The 17,944-nt window shown below is 41.6% G+C and overlaps 1 protein-coding gene across 1 annotated transcript in view; it reads right to left on the bottom strand.

Moving 5' to 3' along the window:
• ARHGAP21 (Rho GTPase activating protein 21) overlaps window positions 1-17,944 on the bottom strand; it is a 94,341-nt gene that overhangs the window by 58,623 nt on the left and 17,774 nt on the right. Inside the window, 2 exon segments of the mRNA XM_056132155.1 lie at window positions 5,784-5,808; window positions 9,935-10,114. The gene's annotated coding sequence lies outside the window, so the exon portion shown is untranslated.

The following is a 17,944-nucleotide window of genomic DNA, read 5'->3' as shown; positions in this document are numbered from 1 at the left end:
GAAAAATGTCTCCAAAACAAGAGGAAGGGTTTCCAATAGAGAACTGGAAAGGGCATCTCTATATGCCTATTTATTATAATTTCAAAACTTATACAGCTCTATATACCTAGAGAGAGACATATATATGCTTGCCATCTCTGTCCTCATATCTATATGGGACTTTGCAGTGTTTTGATCATATCTTATATTTAATCAGAAGAAGATAACTGGCACCCTCTTTCCCATACCTCCTCACCTGTCAAATGGAAAAGAACAAAATAAATTATATTGAAGCCAACCTGTTACTAGCAACATATAGTGGTATTTAGTGTCTTTGTGGATAGGAAATACTGCTGCAAAAGCAAATACTTATCATTTGTTGACCTTAAGTGTCTTGGTAGGATATTTGTAGGATTCTTTCTGGTTTTGACTTTGACAGTTCTGAGGCTAGAACCCCGGATTTCACACATACAAGAAGTGCATTCTACTGCTGAGCTGCAGTCCCATCTAGCTGGTAGAGTATTTCGAGGTAGTTTACTAGGACAAATACATGGCAGCAAATCATCCATCAAAGGACGTATGCTCTAGAAAACAAGCAAACTAACCTAGTAGAGAGGAATGTCTAATCATACTTTAATAGAAAAACTATACTTCCCAGTACTATGAATACCAAATATGCATGTCCAGGCAGGCTATTGAACAGGAACTCCTCCCCTCTTCTTTTTTGGAGAAGGGGTGATGTTCAGAGATAACTCCTGACTCTGAACTCAGGAATCACTCCCAGTGGTGCTCAGGAGATCATACAGGATGCTGAGGATTGAAGCCAGTTCAGTCGTGTGCAAAGCAAAGGATCAAACCTGGGTGAGCCATGCACCAGCCAAGTGCTCTACCCACTGAGCTATCTCTCCAGCCCCCTGAACTTACATTTTAAAGGCTTGTGCAGCCGGGATGGAAAAAACCCAAACCCTGCCTGGGGGCACTCTTTCCAGGGTCTCCTCCCTCCTAATAGGGAGGCTGGTATTAGTCAGGTCCCCACCAACCCAGAGGAGCCTCAGTGGGGCTACCCGGGGCTACACTGGGGCTCAGCAAAGTAGGGGGAAGAGGAGGGAAAACAAATCTCCAGGAAGTGGCTGCGTGCCCAACTTCGCATGGATTCTCATGACAGAACCAAGGAACCACCTGGCTCTGGGAAAAAGAAAAAACCTTTCTACATTTGCCTTGCACACAGCCAACATGGCCAACCCGAGTTCAATTCTTCTGCCCCTCTCAGAGAGCCCAGCAAGCTACCCAGAGTATCTCGCCCGCACAGCAAAGCCTGGCAAGCTACCCGTGATGTATTCGATATGCCAAACACCGTAACAAGTCTCACAATGTTACTGGGCCCACTTGAGCAAATCGATGAACAACGGGGGGAGGACAGTGACAGTGACAGTGACGCAAGGAAAAATTTTCAACTTAAGATCTCAAAGAATTTTTATTCATTCGTGAGAATTGACAGAAAAAAAAACTGAAAAAAAGACAAAGAATCCCACATAGGCATCTTATAAAGAAATGAAGACAGACATATTATGAAACAACTACTTACTACACTTGAAGAAATAAAATCAGTCACTAGTCTCGCATGCAACTGATGCTGGTTAGAACCCCTGTACCTCATATATCTCCGAAAACATCTCCAGGGGTCACTCCTGAGCACAGAGCCAGGACCAGGTCTTCCAAGGGCCTCTGCCCACCCCAACAAAGAGGAAAATTCAGAGAAATAGCCCCAAAAGACATAGGGGGGAAATCAATAGTCATGAGACAGTCCAATTTCACAGGCAAGAAATTCAATTATTTAAATATTTAAATATAAACAATTCAAAACCAATAAAAATTGAGTGGGGTTATTTGGAGGGCAGGCATACAAACTGAAAAACCAATTGAAAAAAATTACATTATAATGCAAATGGACACAAACAGCCAATCTTTTCTTGAAAACAAAGCCAAGCCTTTATTCTATCTCAAAGCATTTTCTAAAGCAAAAACAAAAACTTTTATTCTATCGAAAAGCAATTCTCTACAGCAGCAGTAATTAACATTACAGACTCACTACAAAGAAAGTGACCAATGGTATAGGATTGAAGAGGTTAGCAAACTTTTTACAAAGAGTGAGACTGAAGTTATTTTAGACTTTACAGGACACATAAAATCTGTCATCTTCTCTTTTAAACAAGTCTAAAAAAATACAACTATTCTTAGTTGTATACTCTGTACCTCCCCAAAAAAATCAACCATGGAACAATTCCTAGAACAGAATAAAGTTCTGAAACCAACTTGTACATACACAGCAGTTTTATGATCAAGATGGAACTATTCCATAGCAAGAGGGCAGGCACAGAATCTCCCCTTAACTGGGCCAGGGGCAAACACACAGCCACAGGTGAGAAAAACTCCCCCTGGCTTCAGGCCACTTGTAAAAAATAATTTCACATGGATTATAAACTTCATCATAAATGATAAGACGATAAAGCATCTTGAATACAGGAAAATATTTTCACCATAAGGACTAGAGAATTTCTGTCTCACTTTTTTTTTTCCAACTCCCTTTTTGGGTTGCTTCTAGCGGTGCTCAGAGCTTATTCCTGACTCTGTGCTCATCACTCCTGGCAGGTTCAGGGGACCATATGGGGTACTAGAGATGGAACATTGGTCAGCTATGTGCCAGGCAAATGCCCTAGCTGCAATACTCTCTCCCCGTCTCCCTGTGCCTAATTTTTTAATGCCTGAGCAAATCTTCTGGCTTAGATCTAGAGCATCTAGTTTTCCCTTAAAGATCAGTTTATACTTTCCTCTATAGATCAAACATGATTACTACTCAATGCCTCTTTTGCAAACCACAGCACCCAAAAGGAGAGAAAGAACAAAAGGGAATGCCCAGCCACAGAGGGGGGTGGGATGGGGGGATAGGGGGCTGGGAGGAATACTGGGATCATTGGTGGTGGAGAATGGGCACTGGTGGAGGGATGGGTACTCGATTATTGTATAATTGAAACCCAAACACAAAAATTTGTAAGTCTACAACTGTACCTCATGGTGTTTCACTAATAAAAATTTTAAAAAAAAGATCAGTTTATACTTTTCTATCAAAGCAAATGAATAAATCTGCTCACTTCAATCAGCTATGCCAGACATCAGGCACATAATCATCTGCATAAAGGTTTGTTAGCATAAAGGCTCATAAACTAAGTCCTTCTATGTTTATTAAATGTTTACTTCTCAGTGAAGACGAGAACATGGTGGGCATGGAATTCTAGAAGTGGGGAGCCCTGTGGTTTGCCTAGGCATGAGCACTGTTGGAGAGCACCCACCACACTCTTCTTTCTCTTTTCTCTAAGTTTTCTCTTCCCCCACCCAGGCCTATTTCTCAGCAGGCCAAGTAATCTTGGGGATTTATTCTGAACCCCACGGCGTGAGAGATGGTGCTGCAGGAGTGGTCCCTCCTGCGAACAGGGCCATCCAGAGGGCACTCCCCAGTCCCATGCTCTCAGATTGATTCCGACCATGCTACTTTTTTCCCATTTTAATCTTTAACACAGGCATTACAAGACTTTGATCTGACAGGATTCATTAATGAGTGAATAAACTATTTGTGATGTTTTCTTCTTCTTTTTTTAATTTTTTTTTTAAATTCTGATGTTTTTATATAAGGGAAAATACTCAGCAAATAAACAAATGCAAGTGAACAATAATATTAAAAAAAGAGAAAGAAAAGAAATAGGGCTAGAGAAAATGTAAAGGGGTTAAGGCACAGATTGATTACAGTCTGCCCTCGGTTTGATCCCCAAGATGGCACAGTCCCCTGAGTACAAATAGATCTAGCCCTGGAGGCCCCGAGCACCACTGCGGTGATCCAAGTAATCCCTGGCACCAGGGGGCCTGAACAGCATCCCATCCTATGGCCAAGAGTCCTCAGGCCCCTTAGAAGCTCTTCCGCAAAGATACTACTACTGCTATCTATACATAAACATGGTGAATGCCCAAAACGTGCCCAGTGAAAGACATCTTAGACAGTCACAACCTCAGGAGCAAGGCAGAGTCAAGCCTGGTTAGTGCTTGGATGGAAAGAAAACATATGATGAGATTGTATCATTTTAAATACAATTATAGAAGAGCCAAAACTAAGCTACAGTGTCAGAAAGCAGCTCCCTGACTGTCCAGGGCTGGTAGGGTGCCAAGAGTTGAGGGACACAAGGGACACTGGGGAATGAGGGCAAGGTTCGCTTTGATACTGTAATCCCATGGAATGTTGGTCTCACAAATTACATACTTGGCAGAATAAAACTGTAAGTGTAACTACACATTTAAAGAGTTGCCAATGTGGTATTTTTGCTGAAATGCAGAACTTCAAACTGTGATGACAAAAAAGCATCAGATAAACTCATACGGAAAGACTTTCTACAAAAACATTGGCCAGTATTCCTCACAACCATAAAGATCATGAGACACAGGGAAGACAGGGGCCCTGTCCCACACCAACAAGGCAAAAAAACTGTGGCCACTGAATGTAATGCAAAACCCTGAAACGGAGAAAGGACACGTAGAGACACAAACAAAACTTATAAACTGTATCATGATTAATGCAAGTTTTTCATACTAAGGGAAATTGATTGAAGGAGACACAGAAGTCATACTAATTTTGCAACTTTGCAAAGTCTAAATCAGAATTTTTTTTTTCTTTTGGGTCACACCTGGCAATGCACAGCGATTACTCCTGGCTCTGCACTCAGGAGTTACTCCTGGCGGTGCTCAGAGAGCCATATGGGATGCTGGGAATCGAACCCGGGTTGGCCGCGTGCAAGGCAAACACCCTATCCGCTGTGCTATCTCTCCAGCCCCAGAAGTAAAATATTTTAATGGGTGTATTTTTATGTGTATAAAATTTAACTTGTTAAAATTCATACAAATATAAAGCAAAAACAAATGAGAATGCTTAAGAAATAACTATCTGTGGCCCAATTCTACTTTTGTTTTGGTTGAAGTTGGTTTTGGGTTTGTTTGCTTGTTTGTTTGGTTTTGGTTTTTAGGCCATACCCTGCAATGCTCAGAGATTACTCCTGTGTCTGCACACAGGCATTATTCCTGGCAGGGCTTGAGGAACATATGGAATGCCAGGATCGAACCCGATTCTGCCTCTCATTCAAGGCAAGCACCCTATCTACTGTACTGTAGCTCCAGACCCCCAGTTCTCCTTTTGTGCACATTAAACATAATGTTTAAATCAAGAGTAAGGGTAACTATAGGGACCAAAACACACTGTTTTAATATTTGAGTCAATAAATCCAATGGCAGCATTCCCGCATCTGAAAGTATCACTGCATTTAAGTTTCCTAAGAGAGGGGCCAGGAGATGCCCCTTGCATGAGCATGGACCCGGGTTGACTCATAGCACTATATGACATCCCCTAACCCCCAGGAATGCCAGGACTGATCCCAGGAGCCCCCTTAGTACTGTGTGGGAGCCCTTGGCCCTGTCATTAAAAAATATTACTACTCCTAAAGAGAAATCTCAGAATTACATCACTCACATCACATATTCCCTCCATAAACACTAACATACAGCACCCAGTAAAGTTATCACAGACAGATCTAAATTGGCTGAGGCAGTGAGCAGCTAAAACTTTGAGAAGGAAAGGTATTTCATTTTTCTAACTCTCACATCTAAGAACTGCAAAATATTCAAATTTCATCTCAATCACTGAGCACTACTCAAGAACTACAAGACATTATAAAAGCATTCAGAATACAACGGAAACTTTCATACTGTACCTCCTCTGTTGCCATTTTCTTCATCCTACAAAAGAAAAAGATATTCATCTAAAAATACAAGTTTATAACTGGTAAAGTCATAGCAAGGCACAATTCAGCTGGAACTCCCTCCCGCAATGTGCTGTTACAATCTGACTGGAAGCATCCTGTACCTTAAGGAGGGAGCACTGAGAGCCCAGAGAGGAAGGCCACGGGTGAAGCTGGGCGAGATTTGATTTCTGACATGCAGAGGGGAAATGTCTCATAGCGATACTCGAGTATGATTGTCCAAAATAGGTCACTGGATAGAGGAGCCTCAGAAGATGGGAAAGTGGACTGGGCCAGTCACTATCATTTTACTAGAAAACCTGCCTGCAGGGGCCAAACAGAGGACTCAGAACTGGATTTTCTATAATTGTCTCCAAATTGCTATTTAGGTAATTTCTTGTATTCATTTTGAGATGAGGTATGTTTACCTCTATGGTTCCTTTCAAGCCCCGGGTTGTTTTGTTACCTTAATCTACTCTTAGCTAGGCTATTAGCAAAAGCAACTTTTAAAATAAATATATATATAGCACAGCAGGTAGGGCATTCACCTTACAAGCGGCCAATATGGCCGACCCCAGTTCGATTCCTCCGCCCCTCTCGGAGAGCCCGGCAAGCTACCGAGAGTATTCGATATGCCAAACACAGTAACAACAAAGTCTCCAATGGAGACGTTACTGGGCTCGCTCGAGCAAATCGACGATCAACGGGAGGGCCTTTACCTTTACCTATACTCATATTTAAGCTCTATGATAGGAAAGTTACAATGTTCTGTAGAAAGAAAAACTGACATTTAGTAGTCCTGTCCTGTCCTCCCGTTGTTCATTGATTGCTCGAGCGGGCCCAGTAACATTGTGAGACTTGTAGTTACTGTGTTTGGCATATCCAATACATCATGGGTAGCTTGCCAGGCTGTGCTGTGTGGGCGAGATACTCTCAGTAGCTTGCCGGGCTCTCTGAGAGGGGCGGAGGAATTGAAGGTGGAGGAATCAAACTCGGGATGGCCTGCTCGGTTACGTACAAGGCAAATGCCCTACCCGCTGTGCTACTGCTCCAGTCCCGACATTTAGTAGAGAGCTGATAATTCACTGTTAAAAGTAAAGGTAAAGGCCCTCCCGTTGATCGTCGATTTGCTCAAGCGGGCCCAGTAACGTCTCCATTGGAGACTTTGTTGTTACTGTGTCTGGCATATCGAATATCTCGGTAGCTTGCCGGGCTCTCCGAGAGGAGCGGAGGAATCGAACTCGGGTCGGCCAGGTTGGCCGCTTGTAAGGCGAACGCCCTACCCGCTGTGCTATCGCTCCAGATAATTCACTGTGTAACCATAAAATTTTATTTGCCCAAATACATTTTCTAGTTCTAGCTCTATACTAAGTCAGGGTATTGTTGCCAGCTAAGTCACAAAATAAGAATATTGTTGTACTAATTGCATATTTTCCAAAAGTTATTTAATATTAAATTAGTTACAACCCCTTTGAATTAAGCAAAATTTTATAATTGAAGGGAAAAATTGATTATTTATTTCCCACATAAGGTGCATAATATTGAGGCCAATATGAAACAATGTGTTCAATAGCTAAACATCTAGTAAATAGTAATTACGCTATGTCATTTTCTGTACCGTTCTATATGTATCATGTCATTAGGGAACAGAAACTGTGGGGAAGGGGCCATTATTATCTGCTAGGCAGCATGGCCATGGTCACAGAGAGAGAGAGAGAGAGAGAGAGAGAGAGAGAGAGAGAGAGAGAGATGGGATTCACACTCAAGTTGGTTCCATTCCAATGACTACCATTTATAATTATAGTAGAAGTAGTAGAATAACAGTCATAATGCACTTTAATCTGTTTCATAAAATCATCTTATAAAACATACACTACCAACATGTTGAAACTCAGAATTCCAGCCCAGAGAGAGAGCAGGTATTTGATTCGAATGTGGCCAACCTCACTTCAATCCCCAGGACCACACATGATCCCCTGAGCACCACCAGGCATGACACCTGAGCAAAGAGCATAAGTAAGCTCTGAGCACTGCCAGGAATGACTTTCCATTAAAATAAATAAATAATTTTTTAAAAAAGGCTCAAAACTCTTTTTAAGAATAAAACGAAAGTTTGAAAAAAATCAGTCTTGGATAAGGTGGGTAAGACACACAGCTTTCACACAGCTGGCCCAGGTTCAATTCCTGGCATCCCATATGTTCCCCTGAGCACTGCCAGGAGTTATTCCTGAGCACAGAGCCAGGGCCAGGAGTAAGTCCCAATCACAGCTGGGTGGGACACCCTCCTCAAAAAAATTTAAATAAATCCAGCTTTATAATTTAATCAAAAAGGGTCTTTTACATTTTCAATTGCTTTGATACATAAGTAACATAAGTACAGATAAAGTAGATTCTTAGGAATGTAGCTCGGCAGTTTCACAGACATTTCAGGAAATACAAACTGGTAAAATTTACTCCCCAAAATACCAATTATTTAAAAATTTTTAAAAAAAATTTATTCTGGACTGGAGCGATAGTACAACTGTGGGACATTTGCCTTTTGTGTGGCTGACCCGGGTTCAATCCTCAGCATCCTATATGATCCCCCAAGTACTACCAGGAATAATTCCTCAAGGTAGAGTCAGGAGTAACCACCCAATATGGCCCAAAAAGAAAAGAAAAAATATACATATATATTCTACATATCTATTTAGGTTTTGTTTTTAGGTCACACAAGGTAGTGCTCAGGGCTTACTCTAGGCTCTGCACTCAGGGACTATCTGGTGGTGGTGGCGTCAGGAACCATATGAGGTGCTGGGTAGGCCGCATGGTAGGCAAGTGACCTACCCAGTGCACTACCTCTCTTGCTTCATTCTTTTAATTTTTATTGCTATTTATAGGAATAACCTTCAGTAGAACTGGGGGAAAGAGGACAGACAGTGCCAAGGGTTGAACCCAAGGCCTCAGACATGCTAGGCCTGTCCTCGATCACCCAAACTATCTCTCTTAGGTTCACAGTCTTAGGTTCACAGATACTTAAAATTAGAAAGCACTTTCTAATCCTCTCATTCAATTCTGTCAGCTTAGCTCACAAGTCTCTGAATATCATTCTTTCCTTTCCATTGTGGTAAATAGTCAAGTATCAGGGATTCTGATTGGCCAAGTTCCAACCCCAGGTACATTTTCACTCATTTTATGACTCAGGCAAGTTTTCCGATTCATTCATTCATTCTGATGAGGTGAGACAACGTTCATCTAGGGCCACCTGGCATTCTGTTCTGTGTACAGCACTGTGGTACCAAGTCCACATCCTCCTTCACTGGCCTGTTACTACAGACCAAGCACTTCAGCACACGCACTCTGCTGATAGGTTGGACTTTTGCCTTCTGACTTGCCTTCATATCATCACTGTATCACTGTCATCCTGTTGGTCATCGATTGCCTCAAGCAGGCACCAGTAACGTCTCTTTCGTCCTAGCCCTGAAATTTTAAAAACTGCCACATTCAAGGCTCTTTCAGGGTCAAGAGAATGAGACCCATCGTTGTTACTGGTTTTTGGCATATTGAATACGCCACAGGGAGTTTGCCTTCATATCATATATCTGAAAATTCAGAATTATTCACCTTTAGTTGGGTTGACTGGTTTGGGTTTGAGGGCCACACCTGGTGCTGCAGGGCTTACTCCTGGTTCTGTGTTCAGGACCATATGTGGTAGTGGGGACTGAACTAGGGTTGGCTATGTGCAAGGCAAACATCTTAACCCCTATACTCACTCTATACCCAAGAATTCAATCCCAGTAACTGGTCATAACAGTGAGTCATTTTAACATTTTCCTCTGCATACTCTCTGAAAAACTCTCCACCTTTCTAGAGAGTAGAAAAGTAGCTCCGACTAGGGAAAGTAGAACAAAAATTTGGAATAAGAAGTTCCAGTTAAGACAGGGCTTTATAATTACTATGATTTTTCAGACAAGAAAAAGAGATTGGCTCTAGAAAGTGATATATACATTTATGTATATGTATATATATATATATCTATCTAAAAGGATACATTTCTATAACAACAATACAAATATGACACTTTTAAGATAGAAGGGTGGAAGAGAAAAAAAGAGCTGAAGAGACTGGCAAATGACTTCTCTCACCTTTAATGAAAATTGGATGGCAGACTCGGGGGGATAAACTATAAAATGCCGCAAGGTAAAACCGAAGCCTTGAGATGTTCTTTTCAGTAGAACTGTTTTGGGCCCTGGCCAGGAGAATGTTTCATCTTCGGACGGTGATACAGCTTCACTTTGTTCTTTTCCATCTTTATTTTTCGATACCTAAAAGAAAAAGACATTTAAAAGTTAACTAGATAACAACATCTACTTCCTCACTTCAAGGGAAAAAAGTTATATGTAAAAATATAGGGCTGGAGTGATAACACAGCGGGTAGGGCACTGGCTTTGCATGCTGCCGACCTGGATTCTATCCCTGGCATCCCATATGGTCCCCTGAGCACCAGCAGGAATGATTCTTGAGTGCAGAGCCAGGTGTAACGCCTGAGCATCGCTGGGTGTGAACCAAAAAGCCAAAAAAAAAAAAATACTGAGGGCAAATAAATGAGGGGAGAACCGTATTCTGGGGAGCCAGGGCTATGGATAGGCAGTAGGCACTTCTCTAGCATGTGAAGCCCTGGGTCTGATACTCAGCACTGCAAAAAAATGAAGGGAAGACCATATGCTGATACACACTCAAAAATTTAGAAAGGGCTGCAATGAAAAGTTAATCCAAAGTGAAAAAAAAAAAAACCTATTCAAAAGTAAATGTAATGGCTAAAATGTTTAATGTAGTAACAGAAATGAAAATTGGCATCAATAGAACTATGTAGAGCACTGAGGGCTAATAAAGAGAAACTAAGGCAGAAGCGATACGAAACTTGACTGTATCAAGTCAAGCTAACCAAAGCTGCCACCACATAGGCCGATGGTTACAAGGGAAATCAGACAATCAGAGCCAAGGCCTTCAGGGGCTGTGTGCAAATCTAGCATCACCACCACCAATAACCTGCCCATCCCCTGCTCTCCTCCTCCCCACTCGTGGCTTCTTTTAGTTTATTAGAACTGAAAAACCTTTTACAATTCCAAACCAAGGGCCCATTCATCATTGTCTCTCATACCCCAAGTCCTGAATTCTCCTATCTGAGGTAATCTTCACCTGTCTCTCAGCATCCCAAGATCTCACTTCCCTTCTCAGCCAGCTCTCATGTAGCCAGTCAGCTTGCTTTTACTTTCTCCAGGCCTCTTGCCAAGATGCGACTTTCGATCATCTACTCCAGGCCGAGCACAAGGAGAGAAGAGCAAACACTACACTGGTCATTCCCACTCCTGGTTTATGTCAACTGACCTTGACAGCCTTCCACATAGCCTGTCAATAACACATTTTTTTCTGGTCCATTCATCCATCTCTTCCCCACCATCCTTACCTTTAGCTGGATGGCCCTGCTTTCTATTGCACAGAAAACAGAGCAATAGGATGAGAATGTAAACGTCTGCCACATTTTACCCACCCACCTGCAACTGTGCCTGTGCACTCTGTTCCTTACCCCAATCACAAGGGCAAATTGTCTATTCTTCTAAGACCACACCCTTGGCACTAAATTCTATTTCCTCTCACTCTTCAGAGAGCTGGTTCCTGAAATCTACCCCCCCCTCCACACACACACACTGCATCATCTATTTTTCCCTTACTGTATTATTCCTACAAACATATGTTTCTAAGTTCTTTCATCTTAAAATGAACAAAATCCTCTCCTGACCACACAGCTCTCTCCAATTATAAAACATCTATCTTTAGAGGAAAAGTCCCCAAAGCTGTCCACATTGCTATCTCTTTTTCTCCCTTTTTCCTCCTGCATCTCTGTAAACAGGTTATCTGTCTCGAAGTAATCCCTGAAACCACTCTTGATGAGGTCACTGATGGTTTCCATACTGATAAATTAGATAGTCAATGCTCAGATTTCATTTTACATTCCTGTCATTTGGAAGAGTGATCACTTCTCCCTTAAACAAGGTCTCTATCCCATTCCCCACACTGATTTTCCTCCTAACTTCACATGGTTCCTATTCTCAAACTGTTTTGTAATTTCTTCATCTGCCAAATATCTCAATCTAAGAGCACTCAAGGCTTAATGAAATAAGGAGTGATTTCATAAACACACATTAAAACACAGTCCAGGGGCCAGAGCAATAGTATACAGGGCAGGGTATATGCTTTGCATATAACTGATCAGGGTTCAATCCCTAGCACCACATATAGTCCCCCAAGCTGATCCCTGAGTGATCCCTAAGCCAGGAGTAAGCCAGGTATGGTCCCAAAACAAAATATATATACAAAAATATCATCTATATACAGATAGCTCCCTAATTTTTATTTCTAGCCCAGACATCTCCCCAGTGTAATAGGTATCCCATAATTAACAGATCTGTTCTGCTGTTAAGATTTTGTATTAAAATCCAATTTATCTCATAGGGATAGAGATAATACAGTGGGTAGAGGGCTTGCCTCACACCAGGTCTGATCTTCAACACCACATATGGCACCCCAAAAACCCTCCAGGAGTGATCCCTAAGCAGAGCCAGCTGGAAGACCTGAACACTACTAGTGGCTACCCTCCAACCCCCAAGTCCAAAGCCATCTCAGCAGATTTGGAATGTGGTCACCTTTCTCATGTGGCAAATACTTGAATATGCTTAAGTCTATTACTTATTTAAATTATATTACACTACTGAAATCTGTATTTCTACAATGATCTGCTTTGTGTGAAGGTGCTGAAACTTAAAAATACTCCTGAAAGCAATTTTTGCATGATGAAAATACATTATACTCCAACCAAGAGACTTGAAACTTCTCAGTGCTGACCATGCTCATCATATAGTCAATATTGGAACTGTCACTGTGACATTAGTTTCATTTTTTTCCTTTCTGAGAAAGCAATTAGGAAGAAAATGAAATTACTACCATAGAAACAGTACAAATGTTGACTATCTCTGCGATTTGATACTTTGGAGGGCCCTCTCAAGTGCTGATGGGGGCACAGGGGCCACTCCCAGTAATTCCAGACCAACTGAGTCGCAGCTGAGTGGAAGGGGTCCAAGAAGACAGTGCTGGAATACCTAGGCCACCCCAGAGGTGCTGGGGGTCTCCAGGGTCATGGTGAGAGGTGTTTCGGGGCCTCTAGAGCTACACTGACCAATGCTTAGGAGAACACGTGTTACCAACGCACACACAGGGGGTGAGCACGAGCAAGGAATGCATCTTAACCCCTGTACTCTCTTCTCTCTCCTTCCCCTCCGCAAACTGATTTATATACTCAATGAAATCCCAATTCAATGCTGATTTTTTTGGAGAGAGGTTGACATGTTCTTTCTAAAACTCACCTTAAAATGAAGAGGGCCCAAACCTTGAGAATGAACAGAATTACATAAGATTTGTAAGCCTGATAAGACTACAAGTAGTCAAGACACCAAAACCATCGGTGAAAATTTAATATATTTGAAACTCAGTTATCATAAGTGCATTTTATTCTACCCTTAGGGACATGGCTCTCTATGCACCAAATTTTGTTTAAAGGGCCTCTGGGTTTCTTCTACTTTGGGGCTATCATTGAATTAATGTGGTATGAACATTCATGAACAGGTTCTCATATGGACATAATTTCCACTTGTCAGGGATAAATGTCACAGTGCAATTACTGGTGTGTGAAATTGAATGTTTAGTTTTGTGAGAAAGTCCCAAACTATTTTTCAGGAGCAGTATGAGTTTTTTATTGTTATACAGTTTCTTTCTATCCTCAGTATTATTTGGTATTGTCTCAATTTTTATTTCAGTCACCAGTCAGGGCTAGAGCGATAGCATAGCGGTAGGGCGTTTGCCTTGCACGCAGCCAACATGGCCGACCCGAGTTCGATTCCTCCACCCCTCTCAGAGAACCCGGCAAGCTACCGAGAGTATCTCGCCCGCACGGCAGAGCCTGGCAAGCTCCCCGTGACGTATTCGATATGCCAAACACAGTAACAACAAAGTCTCCAATGGAGACGTTACTGGGCCCGCTCGAGCAAATCAGCGAACAACGGGAGGGCCTTTACCTTTACCTTTACCTTTATTTCAGTCATGATGATAGGTGTGACACATACACACATACACACACACACACACACACACACACACACACATATATACTGATACTGTGATCATATGGGCTGGAGCAATAGCACAGCGGGTAAAGCTTGCATGCAGCCGAACTGGGTTCGATTCCTCCGCCCCTCTCAGAGAGCCCAGCAAGCTACCGAGAGTATCTCGCCTGCAAGGCAAAGCCTGGCAAGCTCCCCATGACGTATTTGATATGCCAAAAACAGTAACAAGTCTCACAGTGGAGACTTTACTGGTGCCCGCTCGAGTAAATCAATGAACAATGGGAGGACAGTGCTACTGTGATCATAATTTGCATTTCTAAAGGTTAATAATCTTTCCATGTTTATTTGTTCTCATATTATTTTAAAGAACAAAGGAATCAAAATTTAATTCATATATGTGACCCCTTTAATGTTATACCTGAAATGAAGGCCCAAATTAATTGTTTTATTCAGTATTAATGATCGTTACTATTAGGGCAAGAATTAAAGTGGTGGTTACCTAATATAAAGTAGATTATTTCCTCAATGGCACATAGTTTTCACGATTTATCTTTATTCTGTATATCTTCTTCCCTCCAATTGCTGGCTTTTTTTGGTTGATTTGTTTCTGGGTCATATGCGGCAGTGCTCAGGGCTTAATCCTGGCTCTGTGCTTGGGATCACTCTTAGTGGGAATCAGGGAACTGTGTGTGTGTGTGTGTGTGTATGTGTGTGTGTGTGTGTGTGTGTGTGTGTGTGTGTGTGTGTGTGTGTGTGATGTCACAGCTCGACCCGGGCAAATGGCATGCAAGACAAGTACCTTACCTGAAGTTCTATCTCTCTGGACCTTCCAACTGCTATCTGACTAATTTATTATATTTTTTAATTTCCTTTTCCAGCAGGACTCACATTTTAGTGCTTCTCTATTGTTTACAGATACTGATTTCTGAAATTTGATTTTTTCTCATAGCTTCCAAATACAATTTACCTAATTTTTCTTTTGTTTTCTATTGCTTCAAATCAAAAGAACTTTCTCAAGTCTCAGCTTTAAGCTTTTAAGGTTTCTGTGAATGTGCTTCCTGTTTGTCTACGAAAATGGAGAAGCTGGGAGGAAGAGTAAGCAGTTTCTTTTTTGCTCCCTGTAGTTATTTAAGGGTTTGGGATAAGTTATATCTCAGCTCACAGCTCACTGTCACAGTTATTCCATAATCCCTGGTCACGTTACATGACATCCCCTCTAGCCACTACCTTGCCTTTCACAGAAAGATGCGAAGAAAGACATCTATGCACCTTCTTCACCTCTATTTGTTCACAAAGCCTTGTGATCTGCTGTTCGCCAGTGCAAACTGTGGGCACATGGCGAAGGAAATGGCAGATTCTGGTTTCTCTAGGCAGGGACACCCCTTAGTTCCAGCTACACACACATATGATTTCTCCATCATGAACACCAGTCATAGACCAACAACAGCATCACAGTCGAGGCACCAACCAGTGACCGGAATAATAGCACCTAAGTCCCTGGGGACTGCCATTTGAGTCTCTTACCAGACTCCATAACAAGGTCAAATGAATAGATCAAAGTTGAAAGAAACCAAAATACGGGATAAAAAACAAACCTCCCCAAAACTAGATATAATGACTAGACAAAGCAATCCCAGAAAAGGGAAAGAAAGAAAGGGGAAACACTCACCATTTCACAATAAGGTTAATAAAAGAACCTCCTGTGAGGGGAGAGAATGCAAACTGGTGTGAAGGGGACTTTTATGAAGAAGAGAAATAAAATGTCAGCATATTGTGAGGACTATTTCACAACCATAAAATTTACTACAAAGCACTGAAAAGTGTAACGCGTAAAATAATAGAATAAGCGAACATAATGATATGAAAATGAGAGCTCAATAAAGTTTTTTTTTTAAAGCTCAGAGAACTTTTTTTTTTTAAGTACAAAGTCTAAGTGTTAGCCAGAGGTGAAAGATAGGGGGTTGCCATGAAAGTAAACACAGATTATGCAAGAATGAATCCCTGAACTACCTTTTATACTTAAGTAGTATATTCTAGTATATGGCAGGAACCCATCATGATAAAGCGTAAGAAAATGAGGGCTGGAGAGATAGTATACAGCAGGTAGGGTGCTTGCCTTCCAACTGGGTTTGACCAGTGTCCCATACACCAAGGTCCCCCAAGTACCACCAGGAGTGATCCCTAAGGGTAGAGCCAGGAATAAACACTGAGCATTGCCAGGTGTGGCCCCCAAACAAAAATAATAATAAAACATAAGAAAACACTCCTATTTAGCTAGTATAGCTCTGTAAAGAGTCTAGTATAGGGCTGGAGGTACAGCACAGCAGATAAGGTCTTGCCTTGCACATAGTTGGTCTGGATTTGAGTCCCAGCACCATATGGTCCCCCAAGCATAGCCAGGAGTGACCCCTGAGCACAGCCAGGTGTGTGCCCCAAACTGAAAACCAACAATAACAAAAAGACCCCCAAAGAAAACAAGAACAAAAAGAATCTAGTATCAATTCCATCCCCCAGAATACCTAAGATTATGATGCCTACTCCAATGGAATTGTTCAAAATATTGTTTTTAGCTCACCTCTGCCAGTTAAGTGCAGTGCCAGTGGTTGAAATAAGAGGTTGTTTCTTATTTCAGGGCCAATCTCTTTGATGATGATGCAACACCTTCAGAAGATGTCACTTGCGAAGGAAGTACCATGTGGATGGATTTGAACATGTGCCCGCAGGGTTTTCTTATGCTTTATTTCATTTTTTTGTTTTCGCTGCCTTGCACCTCACTGCAGAGTACACATCAAACATGTGAGGTGAGGCACCACGCACATGTAGAGGTAGAGGCAGCAAAAAATTTCAGTTAATTCAGTTAACTTTTAAAGACCCGGAGATATGTTGCTTTATGATGCTATTTTTAAGAGAGGCAACTCCTGAATTAGTGCTTTCTGTATCTCTTCCTAAAGATGCTTGAGTCTTCACAGTTCCTTTCCAATCCATTTTGATAATTACTGAAACTAGTCACATTTAGTAACTAAATATATAATAATGCATTCTCCCAAGAATTATGACATTTGGTGGCTACTTTATCATTTTCTAAAATCTATTTACTTTTTTGGTGAAACAAAATAGTTTTTATTAAAACTTATTTAGAAAGATGTGAGGGGAGAGAAAGGCAGAAGTGTCTGAGAGAACACGGGCTTCTCCAGAGTGTAAATAAGCAAGCAGAGAAACAGACAAGTAAATGAGATAACATTTCAAGGGGGAACATGGGCTTGAAGAGCAAGCCTATTTTACCATTTGAAAGATAAAATATAACACCCGATGAAATCTAATACTTTTTTTGGTTTTGTTTTGGGGTCACACTTGGCAGTGCTCAGGGAACCATAAGTGGTGCCAGGGATTAGAATGGGGCTAATTACCAATAAGGCGACCCACTCCAATTCTAATAGTCTTTTTCCTTTTTTGGGAGGTGGGATGGGAGGGAGGCTGTGTGGGGGTTCCACACCTGCTGATGGTCAGGGCTAACTCCTGGTTCTGCACTCAGAGATCATCCGTGGCAGTACTCAGGCACAACATGGGGTGGCAGGAACAGCACAGGTTGGATGTACGCAATGCAAGCACCTCCACTAGCGCTGTACTATCTCTCTGATCCCCAATTCTACACTCTTACAACTTCATGTTAAGAAGTCTATATGACTCTACTCCAAACTATTTCATTAACATCTCTCATTAAGTTTAAGATATCTAATTACTCAACGTTTTTAAATGTGAATCTTAATTGTAAGAGGTTTCTTGACTTGGAAATTTATTTATAGTACCTTTTGTTTTAAGTTGAACTACTACTATGGATCTTTCCTGCTGCTGTGTCTGTATATTTTCATTTATGAACTATTTTGACTTGGCTGTTATTTTCCTAGAGGGTTTCCTTCCTTATTCAGGCTTCTGGTTTGAGGGTTTGTTTGTTCTAATTCAGAAAAATGTTTTGAAAGA

The sequence above is a fragment of the Sorex fumeus genome, unplaced genomic scaffold (assembly GCF_029834395.1).
Source record: "Sorex fumeus unplaced genomic scaffold, SorFum_2.1 ptg000007l, whole genome shotgun sequence".
NCBI lineage: Eukaryota > Metazoa > Chordata > Mammalia > Eulipotyphla > Soricidae > Sorex > Sorex fumeus.
The sequence above is the reverse complement of the archived record's forward strand: the minus strand, read 5'-3'. Positions and strand labels throughout refer to the sequence as shown.